Source organism: Colias philodice, chromosome 26 (assembly GCF_061535455.1).
Source record: "Colias philodice isolate Cphi_HAF_F1 chromosome 26, ilColPhil1 Martin Lab GWU primary, whole genome shotgun sequence".
Lineage (NCBI taxonomy): Eukaryota > Metazoa > Arthropoda > Insecta > Lepidoptera > Pieridae > Colias > Colias philodice.
Window position 1 is genome coordinate 1,157,167 of NC_143111.1, and position 25,510 is coordinate 1,182,676.

Here is a 25,510-nt window from a genome sequence, read left to right on the forward strand (position 1 = left end):
TAAAACATAGTCACGTCTAAAAATACTTGCAGTCATGTGACGTATGCTGTAATTATACTAATTAGGCGTTAATTGGTTTATCTGGTCAGTGGTAATTATCTATGGCTGAAATATTTGTTGTGTGTTGTTTTAGCATCCTTGGTGTAGTTAGCGAGCGAGTGTTAGTCTTGGGTTGGTAAATTGACCTTTGTTGTTCATATGTCATAGTGACTAAGGCTATTAAGTATTAACTTCAATAATAATTGTTTTTAACAAAACCTAAACCGCTTTCAAAGCTGTCAGAACTATGCCAAATTAAAATGGTACCACACGAGCCAGAAAGGTTCCAAACATAAAAAAAAACAATACAGTCGAATGAAACCTCCTTCTTTTTTGAAGATGTTTCAAAAGGAGTGGATAAGCGTGTAGAAATTGAACAGATTTTTCAATTCATATTATCTGCATCGACTTACGAGGGGATTGAAACAACATGAAATTACTGGCATTGCATGTTATTGTTTCTTGATTTAAGTATCAGCCAGTCAGTTTATTAAATGTTATATAACTAATTAACTAACGGTACGTCTAAAATCTAAATATCATTCAGAATATAAATTTAACGGTACCTACCGTTTTATGAAGTTGGGGTATTTATTGAACTGTTAATTAAAGTATTGAACTGCTGCATACATAATATATATAACTTTACGTATACTTGACTCACTTATTGTTTAAAGCAGCATCTCACCTCGAAATCTACACCCAGAAACCTTGTTATCCACGCGTAAACAATATAATAGATTACGGTACGTTCACAATAATGTCAATGCATTAGACCGCTGACTCACGCCCACGCGGGTGCGATCAGCACAAGGCTCCAATGCGGTGTCGTAACAATCAATTGATTAACAAAGGCACGACTGATTGGGACAATTGCTATGGTGAATTATGTCAAGGGATTGGAAGATAAACAAGAATAACACAAGAAAACAACAGCATTGTAAAGGAGAACGTATCCTCCATAGAATAGTCATTTTACAAGTACGCGAAAGTGTTTGAGGATGAATTAATGCCAAAGCCATCATGATCATCTGATGATCTGTAGTTTTGTAAGAGTTGAAATTGAACCAAAAATCTCATAGGTCATAAGCTCACGAGTTTAAAGTACCATGGATCTGGTCAAAGAAGGTAATGTTATTTAAACCCATAATATACGTAAATGGAAATCCACGGATGCATATTCAATTAGTCTAGTAATCCTTCAAATTTTAATTCATCAAAATACATAATTTAGTATTTACCGCTGGTTCGGAAAACAGTTCCTCAAAGAGCCGACAAGAAACTAGTCAATATTCAATAATAAAAACACTCTTTTTTTGTCTATAATAATTCACTGAACTAGACCAAACTTATATATTACCTATATCAAAGGTTATTCTTCACATGTGTCAGCTCTCACACACGCGATGGTATCGCTCGTCGCGTTAATTCGGACAATTGAGCATTATTCAATCAATCAATCGATAGAATAAGACCAAATAAATATCACAAAAAATAAACACAAAAAAGTTTTTTAGTATGGCCTCCTTTCAGAAGCCTATATACAGGTATTACTGGCGAATAAAAAGGTGGTAAACCGATATCACGAATAATTCTTTGGTTATTTTTATAGATACAGTATGTACAAATAATGAACAAATATTTCATTAATAAAATAGGACACTGATAATAGTGTATTTAATCTCAGGAACTACAGGTCCGATTTGAAAAATTCTTTCGGTGTTAGATAGATTATTTATCGAGGAAGGCAATAGGCTATATATAACATCACGCTAAGACCAACAGGAGCGTAGCAATGCGGGTGAAACCGCGGGGAACAGCTAGTCTTTTATAAAGACGACAGGTAGAAGGGAGAGCTAGATTCGACTATGAAAGAAAGTGCTCGTTACTAATTCCTGTTACTAAAAAATATAAAACTGAATTAAAATTCATGTAGGTAACCGCTCGCGTCATAAAGGACACACGTCTTAACCTATTGACAAAATATCTTATTTATAGCGTTATAAATAAATCACCTATATCCCTTCAAAATAACAATGCCAAGGTTTCGATCTCCGAAAATATCGCCATTTCACACACCAGTAGTTATCTAGTACGGAGCTTATCTGGCACAATCTCATTTGCTTAAATTTCCATTATTCATTCATGTGGATACAACTCTCTTTAACCGACTTTTAAAATAGTTGTCAAGATAGCATGTTACTTCCGTACGTTGGGAATAAATTATGTATTTGTTGATTTAACATGCGTGGTAATTTTTCTTACTTTGTTAATCTATATTTCGTTTGTATTTCGAGAATAAAAACCATATTATTTTATATCGTGTGTGCGTATAAAAATATTTAAAACTTACATGTCATGTTAAAGGTTTATAATAACAAGGCAAACCAATAATACATTTGTTAGACTTTTTTCAATTTGTAAGTAGGTTTGAAATTTGAATATAGCTGTACATAAATCATAATACCATCGCTATTAACTATAATACTATATAAATGAGAGGGCAATAGTCCCCTTTAGTACCTGTTAATGTACAGTAATTTGTACCTGTGCTTGTGCACAACAAATCAAACTTCACAGTATAGGGCTTCCTACAACTCCCTAACAGTCAAGTTTCAAATGAACTGCATTCACCAAACTAAACTAAGTAATATGATTAATATCACGTGCAAATATAATATTAACGTACTTACGTAGAAACTATTTAATAATCTGTGGTAGGTATTACACTCATAAACACGTGCGATATCCAGCCAACTGATAACCAGACGTTTGCCACTTCGACGCCTTTTATAGTTTAACACGTACATAATATATTTATTATTTAATCGCTTCATTGGTAAGCTAAATTTTCTGTTTGTACTTTGCCAAATTGTCCTTTCAGGAAGGCTCAGTTTGGACAATGTTTTTCAACCGTGATTCAAATGTCGAAAAAAAATTTTTTAAGGTATGAGACCTCGTCAAATTTGCCATAAAATAGATACTTCCACACTACGTATAAAACTTCGCATAATTACTTAAGGGGGGTTAGGCGGTCAGCGAAAATTCAGCTATTCGGGCCTGAGGTAAGCGGTGAGGGGGTCCGCGTTTAGTATGGAATCAACGTGCTCGAAACTGAAAATCGTAAGCGCCATTCACATTTTTATCAAAAAGTGAATGAAAATATTTAGTATTTTCTAAATCTAAAACAGTCACGAAATCGAGAAGGTAAATACCTATGTATTTGTGATTTTATACGAATTATTATCGTAAAATACAGTTGTAATGAGAATTTATATGATATTTTAGAGGTAACTTCAGGATTTTTTTTTATCGAGCAAAATTTTTCCAATCGTGTTTTGGAAACAGTCATCCCATCACACATACGTTCTGTAATACATATTAGAAATTTCAGTGCGAAAAAACTTCAATATTTTCAATTATAGCTCATAGAAAACAGTCCATTTTTCCGTTTTCACCTACTAAGGGCCCTTAACGAGTGTAAACATACAGATGTTAAAGGAAATCACATGCATTCAGATATTTGGAAAACCGTTCCGTAGCAAATAATGTGACATAATAATTCTTAGAAATAGCATTACTAATTTTATTTGCACATAGTAAACATACCTACCGAATTAATATTATCAGAATTCATAATACATTATGTATCTTCAGTGTACATAATGATAACGTGTGTTGTTTATTTTTGAAGCTATCGTTATGGAGATTGCAAAAATAGTAAACATTGAATTTTGTAAATAGCTTCTACATAATATATTGCGATATCTACCGATTTTATTTATATTTATGTTTTCTATAATCAGTATGTGTATGCAAAACTAAAGAATATCCTCCTGGATAATAAATTACTTAAAAAAATTAATAAGGATTTAAATTTAGCGCCAAATATAAATAATAATGTTTTCTTTCATCTTCGAAATATTTATGGATAAAATAAAATAAAAACAAGCCAAAATAGTGAAACTATAATGTTGGTAACACTCGGACAGGATACAATTTTTACTATTTATAGTGAAGTTCAATGACCCAAAGTTATAAATGTCACCAAATACTTAAGACGCGACGAAGTCTGTGAATTTTTATTGGAGCTGTCAGCTGACATCCAGCCCTTTATAATTATTGTTATTTACTTAAGAAATACCATACAATTTATTATGTTTTTATCTGCATATTTTTTTTTAAATGAATCAACATCTTCTAACTGGATGACAGAGAATTTCGAAGTAATTTATATCCATACTAGCGGCCCGCCCCGGCTTCGCCCGTGGTACATATGAAAAATAGATGTTGGCCGATTCTCAGACTTACCCGATATGCACAGAAAATTTCATGAGAATCGGTCCACCCGTTTCGGAGGAGTATGCAGACTAACATTGTGACACGAGAATTTTATATATAAGATTACCTGTAGGTATATCTAAGTAATCTTGTTTATTAAAAAGACAAAAAGCTATTATTTGCTTATCTGTAATCATAGTTGCGATCAGTACTAGTGTTAGCTTGTACACCACAATTTTTTAGTGATCTCCGATGGGACGTCAAGGTAAAACGCGTTTAATAATTTATTTTTATAATTGCACAAGCTTAATAAAAGCTTAGGGTCATATAACTCTCGCACTAGTTTAATGTTAATGTACTCTTATTATTGTGCATGTGTGTGTGTATTTTCACACGGAAGCACATAATACTGCAATGGAGAATGTTCACTAATTTTGATTATTAGCATTCCATATTCTCTGTCAAAAATAAAAAATACTAGTGAAAAAATTACTTCGATACGTCAATTAGTTTCCGATTTAGAAGTAAAACAAGTTGTAAACGCCCGGTGATGGTGTGACGTCACACCACAACACGCTCAATCTGGCTCACTCAGTCCGCTAGCGATCGCGCGCCCGTGCCGTCGAAATTATAATTAATTAATACTTTTAAAAATGTCCAATCCAAATACCAGAAAATCATGTGTTGTTCCTAAATGTAAATACAACTACCAATTCGCCGGATAAGTTGTTTTTTATAGTTGCAAAGGACGTAAACAAAAAATGGTCAGAGGTGCAAAACTTTTGGTGTCAGAATTTTACGTGTTCTTACTTCTTACATAGTATTATACTACATATTATAATATTTTGAGAACATTGCAGCTGTTTTGCGTTATCCTTTGTTTTCTATACAAGTTTTAATCTATACTAGACTGTGCTTCTGCTCTGCTCGTATGGGCTAAGTATAGGTAGATGGCTAGTAAGATTTTTTCTTGTTTTAAGTTGAGAATGATATGGAGAACTATACTAAAATATAAGTTGGTCGGGGGAAGAATTAAACAAAAACAGGGTATAGTTCCACACAAATTCAAATGTCAACAGGAAAATGAAGATAAACCTCAGAGATCAGCAGTGCAAAAACGCAATCGTATAGAATATTTTGAGAAACTATTAAATAAAGATGAAACTTTGGCATGACTGTTATTTTATTAAACGAATAATAATTAGTAATTACTATTATTAGGACTATTAACGAAATTCGCGGATGAAAACCCATCAAAATACTGCGCAAGCTATAACATCTACTACAGCGCTGCCGACTTGATACTAAGCGCGGGGGCGCAGCCGCGCGGCGCGTTGTGACGTGACGTCACAAGCGGTCACGTGACTATTAGCGGGACTCGATATTTTTCGAAACTTTGAATGCGTATAAAATCAAAACTACTTGGTATTTTTGACTACAACAAAAACTAGTGTATTTGTATACATACAGGCTTTACTGAGACACAATTTCAAGGGATTTGGCATACCTAGTAACATTCTTCATTACCTACGAGTGATCTTGCAAAATGGTATTGCATATTGCCCGCTGATTGCTTTTTATTATTTATTTCACAAATATGTCATTGTTTATTAGACAATAGATTTGTTTCTTGAGATAGGTTATGGTTTATTTCATCATCATCATCATTATCATCAGCCATTCGTTGTCTACTACTGGACGTCGCGTAGGCCTCTCCTAATGTTATTTATTGCACGCCTCATAAGCGAAGCGTTGAGGTGGGTACTACTGTCACTTCGCGCAAAACATCTGATTTTTCAAACTTAAAATGTCTTTATGTATCATACATTGCACTTGTAAGATAATACATACACACACATATTAAGAAAAAACACTATTTTTAACGTTCATGATATTTTTGATGTCATTTTTGTTATTTAAACTAGTTAAAAAACAGTTTAAAAAAGTTCTGTCTTGGACGTCCGTGTGTCTGTATGTGCGGATCCTTTTTCTTGTTAACACGATAGCGACCGAAATACTTTACTAATCGAGTCTTTTTTTTTCTCTTACGCTTGAGTATGCTCAGGAATAGAACCCTTTCATTTTTCAGGGTCTGATTCGATGTGGTTTAATTGTTATTAAATAAACAAAAATAATAATTAATAAATATTTATTAAAAAAAATTATGAGGCGTGCACTTTTGGATTTTCCAAATTATTTTTTTTTTATTCAGATAATATAATACATCCATATTATTCTTAGTACTGATCTTAAAACAGTACTATGTTAGTATCATTAATTACACAATTAATAAACATTACAGAATCAATTCACTTATAATATTAATTAACAATATCGTTATGTATTTTGTTATTATATTATTTTGATATAGCGACGTAACAGCGGCTATTTAATCTAGATTATGAATTATATCCAAATTTATTCAGCCGTCTCGATGTGAAAGTTGGAAGTATACAAACAAAATTGGCACATTCGTAACATCTCATTTTGTTTGCTAATTATAAATTTTTAGCTGCCACGTTTTATATAGAAAATGAGTTACTAGTCAAGAGACAATTATAATGGCAGAATGTAAACTATAATTAAGCATAGCGATTTGTCATGGATGTTCCTATTTACACACCTACATCTAAATATTAAAATTATCAAATTATTTTTTACAAATAAAGCTTCATAATATGTGGGTTAGTGTTTCATGTGTACGGTACTAGGTAAGTAATAATTATGTATTTTGTACTATGTGGTATTGGTCTGAAGGCCGCTAAACTGTTTATATTTCACAGACAAACATGTACATACTTATAATATACATTTAATTTATTAATTTTAAACATATTTCTACCTACTTGTAAACATTTCAAACGCTCCATATACTTACATGGAGTTCAAATGTATCGGTATGATAATTAGCGTGATCCAAATTACGTAAGCTGTCACTTGTCAGACAGGTTGATTAGCATAATAGTGGACACTTTGCATGCATTATGGTTCGTTATGGCATCGAATATGAGTGTGATGTATTTGATTTAAATTTTTGCTGTTTGGAACTAAATTCAACCAAAGACTAGAGATATTCTAGAATGTATTTTTAATAATAAATGGTTAATATTGTTTAAGTTTAATAAAGTAATTAAATCACTACATAGTATAAAACAAAGTAGCTTTCTCTCTCCCTATGTCTCATTGTATGCTTAAATCTTTAAAACTACGGAACGGATTTTGGTGCGTTTTTTTTTAATAAATAGATAATATATTCAATATACAATTACATTAATTACAGTATACAATTTAAGACAAAGCGGGCGAAGCCGCGGGCGGTAAGCTAGTAACATAAAATATTGTATGTTACACGTAGATTCTAATCGATCACGCGATCTGACTTCGGGCAGAAAATTAAAATATCTGTATATTATTATTATCTGTATAGTAGACGTTACATAACCATTTTTACAAATCCTACTAAAAAATATAACTAAAATCTTACTGTTGATATAAATTGAATTGTAAAAACAGATTAAATGGATTATTTCGTAATCTTTTCTTTGGTTTAAACAATTGTTCAGCGGTGCTTCTACTTGGAATTAAGATAACAAGTACCTAAGCCTTTTGAATGAATGCTTCAATATTTTAATAAACACCCTTTTTATTTAATAAAATTTACGGATAAAACTTGTTTTTCCCAGCAAAATTTAATCATCTTTCCCTTCCAGGAATTACTTTGTTTTTTTTGTTGGAAATATTCAACGATTTGGTCGGTTAATTTTTTACATAGGTACCTAATATTATTATAGACACATCTACAGCATCGAATTGATTTTTTGTGGTTATTATCAGGACTATTTTTGTTTGAAGGAAAAACATAACGAACAGAAAGTCTTGCTTTTCGTCATAAAGTAGGTAATCATCATCGTCATTTTTACTGTGAAAAGTAAGGACATAATACCTACTACAAGTAAGTAACTGTAAGGTGTAGTAAATAATTCCTCTCTTACATTTTTGTCTCCGATTTAGCACGTCTATTATGGCTAAAGTCTAGATTTGCAACAATACGAAATAGTTTGAGCGTGTGCTGATGCTCCAGATATTTTTATAACAATAGGTAGCTAAAATTCAGCCAATCTCTATCAAAAGGAGTGAAATCTCCATTGTAGTAAATGTTTTATGATTTCGATTGTAGTACACATACATTGTTAGGTTTATTATGTATTTGTTACAAACGATTTTATTATGTAATGTACATAGTCGTAGTGTTTTGTATGTTTGTTTAAGGAAAATCTTCGAGGAAATATATTCTATTAAAATTGATACAATTAAACTAAGCAATTAAATGATTGCGGTATTAAATGTCAACGTATTGAATCAAATATCATGAAATTGTTTATTTTAAAGAAAGATAAAAAATCGTAAATTCTACTATTATTTGCTTTTAACTTTGTTAAGTAAGTGATTGACCTGATTGCTCTTCTAGGGACGTTATTACTTTAACGATTGCTGTCTGAAAACTATGAGATTAATCATACCCTAAATAATGTTTTGATTGCTCCATAGTATGCTGTATGCTTAACCAGCAAAACTTTCAATCTAAGCTCTTTGTATCTCCATCAATACGAGTCTACAGAAATATCAATTTTCCAGCTACAAGCTTTGTTTCCAAATAAAACGTGACTCTGGGCAAAACATTCGGCCATTTTGAGAAGAACAATGCGCTTTTTAAATGGAAACTTCCGCTTCTAGGCGTTAAATAGTAAGAATTCTTTATAGAAAATAAGTAATAAATATATGTATTATGTAATATGTTTATGAAAATGAAATACCTACTCTATTTAAATACTATTAAGCCATTTTTTTACAAATAATAAGTAAGTTATATCTTCGGATACTTATCATATATCAATTTTTGGACATTGGTATAGGTACCTGGCTTGCTCCAGCTTCTTTTTTATTAAAATATACATGTACCTATTTGTTTTGCACGATTCCTGGGTTTTCACAGGAAATTAAAATTTTCTTTTTAACACCGCGGAAACCTTAATTGAAATTTATAGTACATTTCGCTTGTCCTGGGTAAAAATGCGCCTTCATTTTGGCAGGATTAGAGGGATTCCAACTAAGACTCAGGGAAGTAATTAAATAAGTTATGAGTTTCGCGATTTCATTAATCTAATAAGGATTTAGCTACTTACGTACAAAGCTGTTTATATTCTATACAATGTAAGTTATTTTGAATAAAAATTGTTCAAATCTAGGTAGAAAATATGTATTGCATGCTTAACAAAATTTGCGTAATTAAAAAAATCCTAAAGCCTTCCTTACAATCGAAATAATAAGCCATAATAATATTAAAATGGAAAAGTTAGTTTCCATAATTTGTCTTGTGGAAAAAATCTTTCAAATAATCGAATAAAGACTCCCAAGTTGCATAAAAATCATTTTCAATTGAAGAAAAATGATATTTATTTACAAATTAAATTCACCTTAAATCTCTCAGGTATATTTTTATCTCGAGAATTCCAGTAAGATTATGGATTATTCGTATATTGAAGCATCGTTAGGTTACCAAGTATACTCGAGACGAACCCAACGGTATACAGGGTGATTATTTCGAGAAAATCGTAACTACCTCCCATTAAATTTCGTCGGAAAAATGTAAAGCAGGTGGAGTTTAAATATTAGATATTAAATATGCATGGATATTGGAAACGAAACAAGAGGACAGTAAACAAAAACACGAAACACATACACATAGATATTTAAATAAATTGATAGTTGTAGGCTAAATAAGTTTTTCTATGTTTCTTTAAATGTAAATATGAAACATTGTTGTAGCAATACGATTTTTGTTTTATTTATTTTGTCGCTTTCAAAAGTAGATATTCATTTAATTTCATAGCTGTGGATGAACTTACGCATTAGAATCATTGGATAAATATATTTATCGTTTTTAAATAACAACATACTGTAGTTATAGTACCTAAGTAATGTGACGTCATCACTTTTATAGACATGGCCGTCGCGTTGGAAGGATCAAGGAATGCTCATATCATAGAAAATTGTTCGAAGATTCGATTTAAATTCACTTCGAAATATGCGGACGTGGTATAAATAAAATAAAAATTGTTTTGAATATATATTTCAAGTATAATCGTATTATTTTTATATTTAATAAAATTGCTTTCTATAAACATGTTATATTATCATTATGTTATTGGTGTTTGAAGTTATAATTTAAACTAGTTTCCGCCCGCGGCTTCGCCCGCGTGGTGTTAGCCTATGTTCTTTCTCAGGGTCTAAAGATTGTTTGTGCCAAATTTCATCAAAATCGGTTGAGATATTTAAGCGGGAAAGCGTAACAGACAGACAGACAGAGTTACTTCCGCATTTATAATATTAGTAGGGATTGTTTGCTGCTTTATAATATTTTGTTTCATATTTGGTGTGGGTGTGCTTGTTTCAATATTCATTTAACTCGGGAGCAAATATGTAGCAATATTATAAAGCTCTATTATAGGAATTGTTTACCTTATAATGAAAAAGTAAAGTAATGTAGCTGAATGAAATTCCCTTGGGAATAAGAAATCACCGCGATAAATTTGTAATCGGTTCAGTAGTATTTGCGTGAAAGGGTAACAAACATCCATTCATTCATCCTCACAAACTTTTGCATTTACATATAATATTTGTAGGATAATATAAGCAAGGATAATTTAAAAATATTGTAGGTACCCTGTTATCCTGTGCCTATGATCACGAGATTATACCTGAAGGATGCGGGTATATGGGTTAAGGGTGCTCCTGCGACTTTCTGCATGTGTTCCTAAGCCTTACTCTGTCAAGTGGATGTCTAGGATATATGTACCTAGATGGCTAGATTATTGTAGATAAATAAAGGACTTTTCACACAGAGTAGGCTTAAAGAAGTAAAGATTGTAGACCTATTCTGTAAGGTATTCAACCTTTCCTTCCGTGGCTGTCTGGTAGAGATCACTACACAGTGATAAGTGTCATATATTTTTTTGAATGTTATTATCATGTACAAAAAATAAAAGCTTTGTCACGTAAGAATAAAGTGGTTTTATACTGATGATTTTCTTTTAATGAAAACTTAGGGTACCTAAAGACTAGGTAGCCTAAGTTAGGTCGCCTAGGTACTTATTGTTAACAACGTTTTCATCTCACATGTCATTAAATTTCTCCTGTATGAATATTACTGAAGATATCTCTCGTGTTATCGAACACATAAGATCATTTAACTTATAATTAGATTTTATAGGAAGATCGTAAACATATGACAATGTCGATTAGCAAGCTTTGCCTAATAATCCTCGAAGTATAGTCTTCAGAAAAATGTGGGTCAGAAATAATTAATTTCTCATACACAAAGGCATAATAAATGAATACAACGAGAATGTGCCTTACACGTACGTTTCTTTGAGTTATAAGCTTTGTGACTTGTAAGGTCGGCAGAATGCATAGAAATATGAACTGCCGTTATATATATGTAACGTTTCTTCTCAAGTTTAATTACATTTATTTATTTGATTACTGACCTTTAAACTGCAGTGTGTATCTACAAAATAAAATGTGTAAGTAGTGCAAAATACTAATTTCAAAAACATGAGTCAATTTTTATCAAACAAAAGCCAGCCATCTTTATATCCAGTTAGATTTCAAAATTTATTGAGCCAATTGTTATTTTTTGAATTAAAAAAAATTGCAACAAAATGATTTTGCTGTCGGCACAAGACTTGCACGTGTAGGTCGCTCTCACGAGTCCACAAACGCATCATTATAAAAGTTATAATAAATATTTTCTGCTCCAATTAAAATTTTTTCTTGGTAATGTTGTACATTTCACACCTAGGGAAGTAACTACTCAAAGTGCCTGGATTCTTTTGCATGAAATCTTGTCTATTGCTCCGTTGCAGGTAAATGGAAGAATAAACCGATAAATTCATTTTCAGATGTTTGTGAAGGAAAAACGTCTTACAGGTAATAGATATTTCTTAAATTTCATTCAAGAATCCGACTTCTTTATAAATTATCATACATTATCATTCGCCTTTTCAAGGTCTTTTTTTCACTTGGTAGTTATACATTTTAATAATTTTCATACAAAAAGTATCATATAACATAACAAAATAAATAACGCCCTTCGCGCGGTTGAAACCTCGTCAGTGACAAATCAATTGACGCGAATAACAACAGGGAAATCCGTTCAGACCCCTCGAAAGGGGAATTCATTTGATATTTGCTCCCCGAAGATACCAATTATATAATTGCTATTATTTGATGAAAAAATTGATTCAATCGCGACTTTGTGGGGTATCAGGTGAAATTTTCTATAAACTTTTGTTATTTAAAATTTCACTAATTTGTTTGTATCGTAGTTTCTCTTGCGTGGTGGGTTAAATTAAATAAACTATCTCGAATCCAAATTTTCATTCAGATTTGATCAGCCGTTTCTGCGTGAATGACTAAAATCTATCATAAAGACGTTTATGTTATCCTAATACCTAATTAGGTACTTCATCTTGCGACTTCTCCAAGCACCAGATAGAAATTATACAAAATATAAAAATAAGATACCTACTTATTTTATTTATTAATTTACACAGACGAAATATAATTTGCACTAAAAATAGTACATCAAACATCAATATCTAATCTTTATATATAAAAATGAATCGCAAAATGTGTTGGTAAGCGCATAACGGCTGAACCGATTTCGATAATTCTTTTTTTATTATATTCCTTGAAGTACGAGGATGGTTTTTATGTGGAGAAAACGTAAATATGTACCACGGGCGAAGCCGGGGCGGACCGCTAGTAAGAAATACGATATATTCATCTTTTCTAGTTTGCTTTCAATTTCCAAAAACACAATCAAACTGATTCAACCAATTCACTACTTACAACATATTATTTCATTAACAATCACAACATACAATAGTTAGTTGACTGCTCCCACTTCCTGCCTCTCCTGGTAACCTTCAAATAGTAAACAATGTAAAGTAGTATGACCTAGACCTTTTATTTGCATACTAAAAGATATGGTTGACCTAGGTTAGGCTTCTTATGTTATGAAATTGAAAATTATGACTATGAGAAAGGTTTAAAACAGAAGATATTTTGCATGAAACAAATTAAGTTTATATTAATACTTAGAACTGCACTATATGTTATGTTTAATTCATTTTCATTATCTGTAGTGTTATTTGAGATGTATCCGGATGCAATGTGTAAATTTCGGGTTCTAATCTACCAATAAACAAAAATTTAAGTTAAATTCGTTCAGTAGTCTTCGAAAGGACTACTAACAAATTTCCATCCTTACACAATTTCACGTTATAATAGCTAAAATAACTTTTTCCATAGAAAATATTATTAATCTGTGATTTTACATTGAAAAGACATATTCTTATTTATAAATATTATCATACAAAGGTATGCGAAGTCATGACGTTAATGAAAAAGGTGATTTTACGACACTAATCACATTACGACGCAAACCTAATTGAATTTGTCATAATCAAATTTGCGGCCAAATTACGGTAAGTAATTCATACTTATATTTAGATAATATCTTTAGTATGGCTTTTCACGTTTTCCTTTATTGTGTGGAAATTAATGTATCATGCAATAGGTATGAAAAGTGTTTTTTAAGAACAAGTGTTTCTTTCTGTTTTTGAATTCTGCTCGTCTTTGTTTATACAAATTAGATTCTTAAAAATAGCCAGTAAAATATGAATGTGCTTCATTCATGCTTTTTTTTAATATTAACTTGTCCTGTAGCTACCTATCTACACGTATAATACACAGTTATTTACTAAAAATGTGTATAAAACTGAATATCTTCAATCGTAAAATGATTGAAATCGCTTAAATTAAATACAGCGTGCATATTTCCGAGTTGACAATACAAACTAAAGTCGTAGGCGTCAGCTAGTTAAGTGCAACAAAGTTCATCAAGGCTGTAAATCATTGAACAGAAAACTAACTGTACTGTGGGAACGACATAACCTATATCTGTCACGACCATAAAAACGAGAATAAATGAAATCTGTTCGTATTGTAAATCGTCAAAACCCACGCTGCGTGGGCGCCGCTAATTTGACGTTTCGAAATAAGCCCTTTTACGATTAGAAAACCGAAATAGTACTTAAAACAAACAAACAGCTCTGAAGTGAGCTGCGAGTGGAGATGGAGATATGATTTATAATGTGTTAGATAAGAATGGAAAGAGTGAAACTGACTTCAGTGTAGAGATGCTATAATTGTAGGCAATTAAATGTTATTTATATACCCACGTGAATCTCCGAATAATTAGTTAATTTTGTAATTGCATATTTTTGGTTGAATTTCAATTCCATTCTTGAATAAGAGTAATTATGGATGATGTTGCAAACCATTGCAAAATCATATTTTATTTATAAATCGAAATGATTTCCTTTTTTATAATTTTAAACTAATATATCATAATGTTTTTTGATATAAAATCGACAATTCTTGTAAAATAAATACTTATAGTTAAACACCGACTCATGTTATATTGTGGCCTTATGGTGGCTCATAATATTATATCCAAGACATTACAACTAAAACACTGTATAAAATTTGGATACCTACTTACTGACTTTGTGCAATATTTCTCTAAACTTATTAAACACTAGCGGTCCGCCCCGGCTTCGCCCGTGGTACATATTTCGCAATAAAAGTTAGCCTATGTTCTTTCTCAGGGTCTAAAGATTATCTGTGCCAAATTTCATCAAAATGGGACCAGTAGTTTATGCGTGAAAACCATACATACATACATACAAACCTTTCCTCTTTATAATATTAGTATAGACAAGTATCTTTTAAACTTTGATAATACAAACTTTTAAACACTGAAAGTCTGATACCTTAGTTGCGCTAACTCCTTAATTAAGCCGGGATAAAATTACTAAAGTTCGATGACTCATACAAACACACAACATTATTGATTTATCGAGTGTTCGTGGAAGGAATCTCTTACTGACTGTGCAATGGATAACTTTGAAACTTTATGGGAATTACGTGTTTAGTCTGTAAAATATTCTTTTGACTGCGCTAAAAAGTAAAAACTTAGGAGGGTACCAATGTACTTTTTTTGTTGAATTTTTTGTGTGTATATTTCTTGGAATTTTCGTAAATGGCAAGAACTATCTGATTAGATTCGATTGAGTGGACATGCTTGATTTTAAAAATCACAAAATACATGCAATTGTAAATGCCTGAAAAAAACTATGTTTATGAATGAATTTATAATTACATAGGTAGGTAATACTTGTACATACAAATCAATACAATTTAATAATAACAAATCAGTCCATTAGAAAATAATTACCTTTAAAAATACGAAAAAAAAAACACCGTTTATCTCATGAAATTATTGTATTGCCTTGATACGTGTACAAAGTTTGAATTAAATCTGTCCGTTTAGTCAAAATGAATCGGTTACATACAAACATACAGATGAAGATATTAGCTAATAAAAAGCATGTAAAATGTAGGTGATGAATATCATGCACAGTGGGTAAGCACGTATTCACTCGGCTTTACAGTTAACAGGAATGGGGTTTGATTCAAAATAAAACAAGGCTTAAAATATTCGATTACCTTTTATATATATGTATAGGTATTAACTATTAAGTACGTTATAGTGACTTCTGGTTTATTCTCAACTTAATGTTTGGAATATTAAATAAAACTTATTACTTAAAACATAAAAAAAACACAGAGAAATGTATTAAATATTAAATTAGTGGGATGTTATTTGGTGGAGTGCTTACCGTGATACCTTCAAGCGCACAAGCAAAACTGGGTGAAGAAAGCTTATCAGGAAATTCTCGTTATAAAATAAATCTTGTCTCAAAGAACGGCTTAAAAATCCAATAAAGTTGTCACAGGCCTTTATTGGGAACGTTTCGCAGTCATTTGACTTTAAAATCATAAAATACCCGAGCCTATGGAAAATCTAGGCAATAAGGCCTTTGCTATTTAGCTTTTACTTGCAGTTTCCCTTATATTATTGTTGAGTTTATTGTGGCCAATTTTAACTTAAGAGTCATGATAATTATTATAATAGAGTCTGTTCACAACATTGAGATAATATTACTACGTATGGAGGAGACACCACGAACAAAATCTGTGCGCCATTTTTTTGCTATAACTAAGTTTTAAAAATTATTATATAGTTAGGTACTTACCGATGAAAGTTATTCCTTTGCACTTTTCCGTATTATTTGTATTATTTGTGCAATATCGTAACACACACGAAGGCATTATTGATGCGTTTCACTTTAAAACCATTAAAAAAAACCGCTCAACATACGCCACATGGCGTATGTTGAGTGGAACATAAGTGATGTAGGCGGTGTCGTCTCCATATTAATATTATCTCAATGGTTCACAATTATAGTTCTTACCATTGATGCCGATTTTATGATTATGGCGATGACTGATTTCTATTTCTGACAGACTGAGTTCTTCAAAAAGTCTACAATATATTAAAAAAAAAAACATTTAGACCTAATAAATTGTTACTTTTTCCTTTATAATCTTGAATTAAATTCACAATATCCATTGCTGATACAAATGCCTTGAAATCAATACAGGATTTACTAAATTATTCATTCCCAGTGTCTACTGCGCCGTTTACGAATGAATATAAAATTAAATATACAATAACGGATATCTATTCAGCGAAGCGTGTTCCGGCGACAGATGAAATGGCTTTTGATTCAAATAATGTAAAATAAGCGTATTTTAATGTTATATTGCTCTTCACAAGCAACAATTTTATAAGAAAGAAAGTTATTTATTTCAGTTATTTAGTATTTAGGTCAGAACTACATATATTCGAAACTCGCTTCTTTATGTCAGAAATATGTACCATGTCTATTAGTCGAGAAGTAAAGCATGAAGGCATAAATAAAACAAAAAATAAAAAATAAAAAAGCCCATTTATTTTCTACAAACCAGTTACAATCATTTAAGACTACATATTTTTATATCTACGTTATAGTTACACTTAGTTGATCAATTTACATTAAAAGTAAGTTGGTTGTAGTACATAATATATTTTGTTCGTTAGATAACAGTATTTTTAGCTTTATTAAATTTTTACTTTATTTTAAGTTTATGAATTATCATTTATTTTCTTATTTCTTTAAATGTTTTTTTTTTAAGGATTGTCTGTAGAAACCCCGTATTGGGTAAAGGCCTCCCCCAAAAAAAAAAATTCTCAAATGAGATTGCACTATGATAGCTGTTGTGTGTATTCATTTGGAGGGTTGTGGTGAAGGCATAAATAACACAAACTTATTTACACCCTAATAGCGGTGGGCAAAACAGGAATATACAGGCTTTTTCACACTGTCAGTCAAAACGGATACATTGAGCAACATATAGACAGACTTATATTCCACTCAAAATATTAGTGGCATCTTGCCCCAGATTACAAAAGCACTTTAAAGTGAAGAATGTTAAATAATCTCATAAGTCACTTGAAGTAAATATCGTTAAAGTGACGTCGCTTTAAAGTGAACTAAAATTAGTCAAGACATCTCCTATTTTGAGGAGATGAAGATTTTCTAATTATGGCGACGGCTGCCGCTTCTCAAATTTCCTTAAATTCTTGACGCTGCCCTAAATTTCGACATTTTAACTGAATCCAAATTATCAGGTGGTGTTCCGTATTTTAAGGTATGGAAGGCTGAAATTTGCTTGTAAATAAAATCCATTAGTGAAATTTTCCCCATGCAATACAATGGAAAATGGGACTTCAATCTTTTTCTGCCAAGAATCGAATTCTTTTCAAAGTATAGACTCGTATCTTTGTGAATATTAGCTAATATTATCAAATTGGAATCGTAGATTACCTGTTCTAATCACCATCACAAAGGCTCCCAATACATCTAAAATATACCAGTACCAAACATTACCATCACCAAATCTAAAAAATATCATTAAGTATATCAAATTGTGCCCATTCCCACATTGAGGTCACTTCGTAACTCGTATTGTTCGAATTGCTACGTAATTGTTCACCTTCGAACTGCAATTATACGTGTAATTCAAGTATTTAACTCATTATTTTGACACTTTATGTGTATTTTAGTTGATGTTACTATCTAGCGGTAAAGTGGTTATATAGTAACGCTGGTCATTCGGTTAGAGGGAGTGAGTTCGATAGTGACTATAATGTTCATGGTACGTCTGAGATGTTTTTATTGATTTCTATGAACGAAATACTATTTGAAATTGGATCATGGCTTTATTTGATGAATGAATAAGTATGTAACTTGTCAGTTCTTTTGTGTAGAATCCATTGGGATAATTTTTTGGGTTGGATTGATTTTGAAGTGCTTTATTATGTAACTAAGGTTATTTATTTTATGAATAAAGTGTTTGAGATTTCAAAAGCTCCTCTATAAGTAATTTATTCCAGTGAATACATATCATACATTCCAAACCCCAATTCATAAACCTTTATATTTATACACCCAATCGATGTTCCTGATATTAAGCATTTATAACCACTTGAAACATAGGTGAGTAACCTAAGACTATGCACTAAGTCCTTAAATATAACTGAGCCGGGCTGGAATGCTTATCCTGATCCTTAAAATAGCATCAATCTTGGCCCAGCGATCGATAGGGTGTGCACACGTGGTTGAATAAATTTTATTTGTTTCGTGATGGTGTTATGATTAAGGTATGGTCTTAAGTAAACTACTGCTTATAATATTATGTTATACTATGGTAATAATGAGGACTATATTAATTTACGGCCCGATTTTTCAATGCTTGGATAAAACTTATCCGTCCAATAAAGTATTACACGATAATATTAAAATGTCACGTAAACTGTCAAATACGGGCAATTAGAATACGTTTTTTAAATGGTAGTTTTATACAATATTCGACGAATAAGTTTTATCCAAGGATTGAAAAATCAGCCCTTAAAGCTAATTGAATTAGATAAAATAAATAAAAAGTAAACTGTACAATTATTTACCTGAAAATATATAGGTATGTACCTACTATACTGTATCTGTCTGACAAACTGCTTTCATGCTGTTTGTTGTACCTTATTTCTTTGTAATATGACGATTTTAAATTTAATTACTCAATTGAATATATACATATCATTACATATAGTTACGATTTATGATTATTTTTCCGTATGAATGCACCTAAAGCTGCTGATAAAAAGTTGATTAGTGTTGTTGTTAGCCGATATAATTGACACTTCATCAACATATTTCAACTTTCTACAAAAAAAAAGTAAATCCGTTAACAGGAATCGTATCAATACGCAATAAATCTCAAACATTATCATAACAAAAACGATATAAATGCGCAAGCGCACAATAGCGTGCACCAAGGTTTCCGCGCAGTTTTTGCGTCTAGACATTGAACTTTACCTTGTGTATCGATTGTTATTAGGATATTGAACTGTGTAAACCGACCTTTAATTGTTTAGTTAGATTTTATTACGGATGCCCGTCTGATGTTTTTGCCAGATTAAAAAAAAAATAGTTAATCACGGGAATTTTATATTTTGTTATGGCAACAACAATTTATTAATAAGTTCTTAATTTTATTATAAACTTACAACTTGTGCCGTGCAGTTACACGCGGACGAACCTGCGGGCAAAATCAAGTGTTTCTATAGCTCATGTGTTATTCTGATGTATCTATAACCCTTCTTACTGTAAACAGTAAAGTTATATCGTACAACGTTACGTTACAATCTATATCAATATTATAAAAATAAAAGGTTTGTAATTATGTATGTATGTATGGTTTTCACGCGTAAACCTCTCAACCGATTTTGATGAAATTTGGCACAGACAATCTTTAGACCCTGAGAAAGAACATAGGCTTCCTTTTATTGCGCAATATGTACCACGGGCGAAGCCGGGGCGGACCGCTAGTATGTGATAATTATGTTGCCAAAAGACGGGTATATTAAAATTCATAGTGAGAACTGAGAACCTTCAGCAACGTATTATGAATGCGAAGCGAAGCGAAGCGAAAGCGGATCTATTATATAGCCAGTGCCCTTTACTATTTACAAACATAAATGTTAGTTTACACAACAAAAGAAAGGTCCGCCAGGCAGGCGGCACGACATTTCTATATGCCATTAAATACCAATACTTTATAATGTTACGTATTTCCCTGTATTAGTAATTTTGAAGGTATTTTAAGGAAGCCCTTAAGCCTTAAGGGCTTCATTATATCGATAGACTAGCTTCCCGTTTTTAAGAGGTTTATGCGTGAAAACAATACATACATACATAATTACAAACTTTTCCTCTTTATAATATTAGTATAGATAACAATAATATACCAATATTTATTTCTGGCATAATAATTATAACATAGGCGCACAGAGAAAGCGTGTTGCCAGAAATAAAAAAGCAAAAAATACTTAAACAACTCGTTATCATAAAATTAATTCAAACCACAACAAAATTGGAATAAATTTGTTCTTAAATAAATTTATTTGGGTTTCGGCCTTATATTATGGTCGGTATAAACACAATGGAGACTCTAGAGAATTGAGTTGCTCTCAAGTCAAGACTTCTTTGGAAATAAACTTGAGTTTATGGTAAAATGTATGCTTAAAATGCATGATTTCGCGTACCTATTTTTAATTTGGTGGCTGATAATGTAGCTTTACTAGCACATAAGTGAAATAATCTTTAAATGAATCTTGCTCAGCTTAAAGCGATTATTTTGTCACGTACCATTTGTTTGTTTTATGCACTCACATTTGCACGAATACGCAAACCCACAAGTAGCTATAGGACCACATTTGCGAATGAGTGCTAACATCATTGTTCGAATGTTTGCAAGCAAGCGGATGACCCAAGTAGAATATTATTTATAAACTTTAACTTTTATTCTCTACAAAACACTATCACCAAGTAGCAATCTCTACCAGAAACAGTTATATTAAGGATAATACCGATTTAGATAATATTTATATGTTGACTGTTTCTAATATTTCCCACGGGATTTCTATCGACGCGACGCTTCGAGGAAAGAGGTTCCCGACGGATCCATGAATACACAAACAAAATTGTTTATGTTACTTAATGGATATGTTAGTAAATAATTCACTGTTTTAGTACTGTTATTTTCTACTATTCATTGGTGCATTTTGTCTTTTCCCATTAGGGGTAGAATATTTGCAACTATTGCACCTAGATTTCCAAATTTTTACTTACTTACTTACTTATACTCTTTATTGTGCTGCCAAAATACATAAAATACAAACAAAAACTTATTCTAAGAGAAAAACAGCACAGAAGGCGGCCTTATCACTTAAGAGTGATCTCTTCCAGGCAACCATCTGATAGAAGGATAAATAATAAACTAGAAATAGGAGGTAGGTAGGTAGAAAGTATACGCAAAGATAAATAAATAATAATGTTATACAAAGATAACAAAAATACTATTAAATAAAGATTATAAATAAACTAAATACTATAAAATAAACACATTTTTGTTTATCTTTCTTAGAATTCTCTAACATTACTTATCTATACATGAATTGGTCAAGTGCAAAGCTAATCAATATCTATTATTATAAATGCTCGGTTAATCTGTTTGTTCGTGACTCTAAGGCTTTATCTGCTGAACAGATTTTGTATCATCATATTACATAACCACTGGTGGAAATGAAATGAACTGAAAATTTATTTGTCAGAGATCTTATGGTCTGAACCGCCTTCTTGGCACAGTTGATGCGTGAGCGATAATCCGAGGGGTCCTGGGTTCGATTCCCGGTGGAGACAAAGAAAAAATAAAGACGTGTGGCACTCGGCGACTGCCGCGGTAAAGCTATTGCATAGCATGCCTTCAAGCCACACCTCCGAGCCCGTCGGAGTGGGGAGCGTGAGGTTTTTTCGTTACGGAATTTCTTGATTCGGTCCCCGCGCTCAAGGCCCGCGATAGAAGCTATGCAATAGCTTAAAAATGTGTCTCGGTCTGACAGGACACAGAAGGCTGATCACCTACTTGTCCCTAAAGAAAATCGATCAGTGAAACATGTATTCATAATGCATCTGCCCTATACCCCACTAGGGGACACGGGACTTCACTTTTATGGTCGGATATTATACTTTTAATATTATATTGTAAGGCTATTTTACAGTTCTCCTGAGTCCTGAGTACTACAAATAAATTTTCCTATCAATAATGAGTGTTAATTTGTTCCAGGCCGCGTCGGGGCCGCCGGTCGCTATGGCTGCCGGCGTCACAACACACCCCTGAGTACAAGGGTATGTATTATTTGTATTGACTAGTTATGTAACGCGTAAGTGCACCTTTTTAGTTCTTTTTGAATAAATACTTAGGCGATTTACATTTCTCACACATTACAGCGAGCGGGGTCTCGAGAAGACTCCCCGTCGACCACATCGCGTTTAAAATCCGTTAAAAAGTCTTCGATATTTTCGCGTAAAATCGAACATATTATGTGTGTGCCTTTCTTTGGCCTTTCCCGTTGTAGGTACTTGGTAATTCACCATCATAGTAACGTTGCTTAGTTTTCAACTAAACATCATTGAATAAATGAATGAATAAATTCATAAAAACATTGTACGAAATGTCCAAGTATAATGTATATATTTATTTACAGCAGAACCGTATTTGGTGTAATTCGATGTGATTGTATTAACAAGAAAACGTTTTTCTCTCTTAATTTATTCAACGAAGATTTCTAGAGCGGGAGAAACTTGAGATATTTCAGTATCATTTGAATTTCATAGTGTAAGGCGGCGTTTACACAAGAATAATACTTTTTGTTTGTTTGTGTGTTACACGAAAATAATTAAACTAGATTTGGTATTTACTATTTTATTTTTTTTACTCTTTAATACAACTAAACAGTCTTAGGTACTAAAATATACAAAAATTTCGTGTATTTGGCGGCCTTATCACTTAGTAGTGATCTCTTTCAGGCAACCAGTGCAGATTTATTCCATTCTAATACCAAAAACTAATACCACTGGTATTTGTTTCAACTCATATTTTTTTTCTATTCCGAACCGATACCATTGTTTAAACTAATACCAAAACAAGTTCAAAGATATAAGGTACAGTCAGTAAAAATGCTTTGTATGTAAATATAAGACCTTTAATTGAAAAAAAAAACAGATAACTCCAAAAAAATCAAATTTTGTTAGCAAACGTCTTGTTCAATGATAAAATATCACTTAAATAATCAACTTTAATATAATTTTAGTTCCTCTTTATACCTGTATAATATTTTTTTTGCAAAAACATCAAACAGGAAGAATTTACTTACAATCTAAAAATTACAAAATATCTCAAAAAATTAACTCTTAATTTATATTGAAATTTATCTGACATAGTTATTATTAGACAGGTACGTAATTATTCACGTCTACCTATCTCATAACAACTATGTCAGGTAAATTTTTAACAAAAATAAATCACTTTTTATCTAACAATTGTAAAATATCACAGAAAATCAACTTTTTGTATAATCTAATCAGTCATTCATCACCTACATAGCAATGAATCAGCATTTTTTTTTTTGCAATAATATCTAATATGAAAAATTCACTTTAAATCTAACAATTATAAAATATCACAGAAAATCAACTTTTTGTATAATCAAATCAGTCATTCATCACTTACATAGCAATGAATCAGCAATTTTTTTTGCAATGAATTCTAACCTTACCTAACAATTGTAAAATTTCACAGAAAATCAACTTTTTGTTTAATCAAATCAGTCATTCTTCACCTATATATAGCAATGAATCAGCATTTTTTTTTGCATGCAATAATATCTAATATGAAAAATTCACTTTAAATCTAAAATATTGGAGTGAAGTGAATTTGGAAAGTTTTAAGCATTATATTACGATTACATAAAAATATTGAAAAACAAATTTACTTTGATTAGTTTTGACTGCGCTGACTGTACCAAATTCAAGTTGTTGGTATTCGTTCGTACATTAAATTAAATTATTTAAAAAGTGGTATCCGTTCGGAATAGAAAAAAATATGAGTTGAAACAAATACCAGTGGTATTAGTTTTTGGTATTAGAATGGAATAAATCCCAGTGCAGAAGGTAATCAGCTCAATTAAGTTTTTAACCTACTATAATTACTATAATCATTTACAGTGTATGAGCATGTTGATTTTATTCGTCTGTTTGTGTGAGCATTACTAGGAAATATAATTTATTGTTTATTGTTAAATTATTTTCTATAGCAACAAAGGATATTTTATCATTGTAGAGTTTAATTTCTAAAAGTACTCTGCTAAAATCAAACCCAAGAAAATACGAATACAACAGCGTCAAGTAAATTGAAATTAATATACAAAGGCCTATGAATAAATTGATTGTAATTAAAATTTGCTTTTAGAGAAATAGTACATTTTGATTGTAAAGTGTTCGCTCACTTTCAATTTGTTAATTTGTGATTTATTGACATTTTATAATATTTCTAGAAGCGTTGGAAACCTTACATTAGTTAGAATAGCGGATTTTATTCCATATTAAGTATTAATTACTTCAGAAGGTCTGATTAATTATTATTACAACTACCTCTGTACTGGCCTTTAAAAATTGATCAATGATACAGCTCTTTAGCAATTGTAGAATTAAGACATACCCCATATTGCACGCCTCATAAGCGAAGCGTTGAGGTGGGTACTACTGTCACTTCGCGCAAAACATCTGATTTTTCAAACTTAAAATGTCTTTATGTATCATACATTGCACTTGTAAGATAATACATACACACACATATTAAGAAAAAACACTATTTATAACGTTCATGATATTTTTGATGTCATTTTTGTTATTTAAACTAGTTAAAAAACAGTTTAAAAAAGTTCTGTCTTGGACGTCCGTGTGTCTGTATGTGCGGATCCTTTTTCTTGTTAACACGATAGCGACCGAAATACTTTACTAATCGAGTCTTTTTTTTTCTCTTACGCTTGAGTATGCTCAGGAATAGAACCCTTTCATTTTTCAGGGTCTGATTCGATGTGGTTTAATTGTTATTAAATAAACAAAAATAATAATTAATAAATATTTATTAAAAAAAAATTATGAGGCGTGCACTTTTGGATTTTCCAAATTATTTTATATCTATACTTAATATTATA

The 25,510-nt window shown here is 31.4% G+C and overlaps 1 protein-coding gene across 1 annotated transcript in view; it reads left to right on the forward strand.

The window, feature by feature from the left end:
- Window positions 1-25,510, forward strand: part of LOC149476743 (uncharacterized) — a 105,317-nt gene that overhangs the window by 23,729 nt on the left and 56,078 nt on the right. Inside the window, exon 2 of the mRNA XM_089711125.1 lies at window positions 22,579-22,640. The gene's annotated coding sequence lies outside the window, so the exon portion shown is untranslated. The remainder of the gene's footprint in view (window positions 1-22,578; window positions 22,641-25,510) is intronic.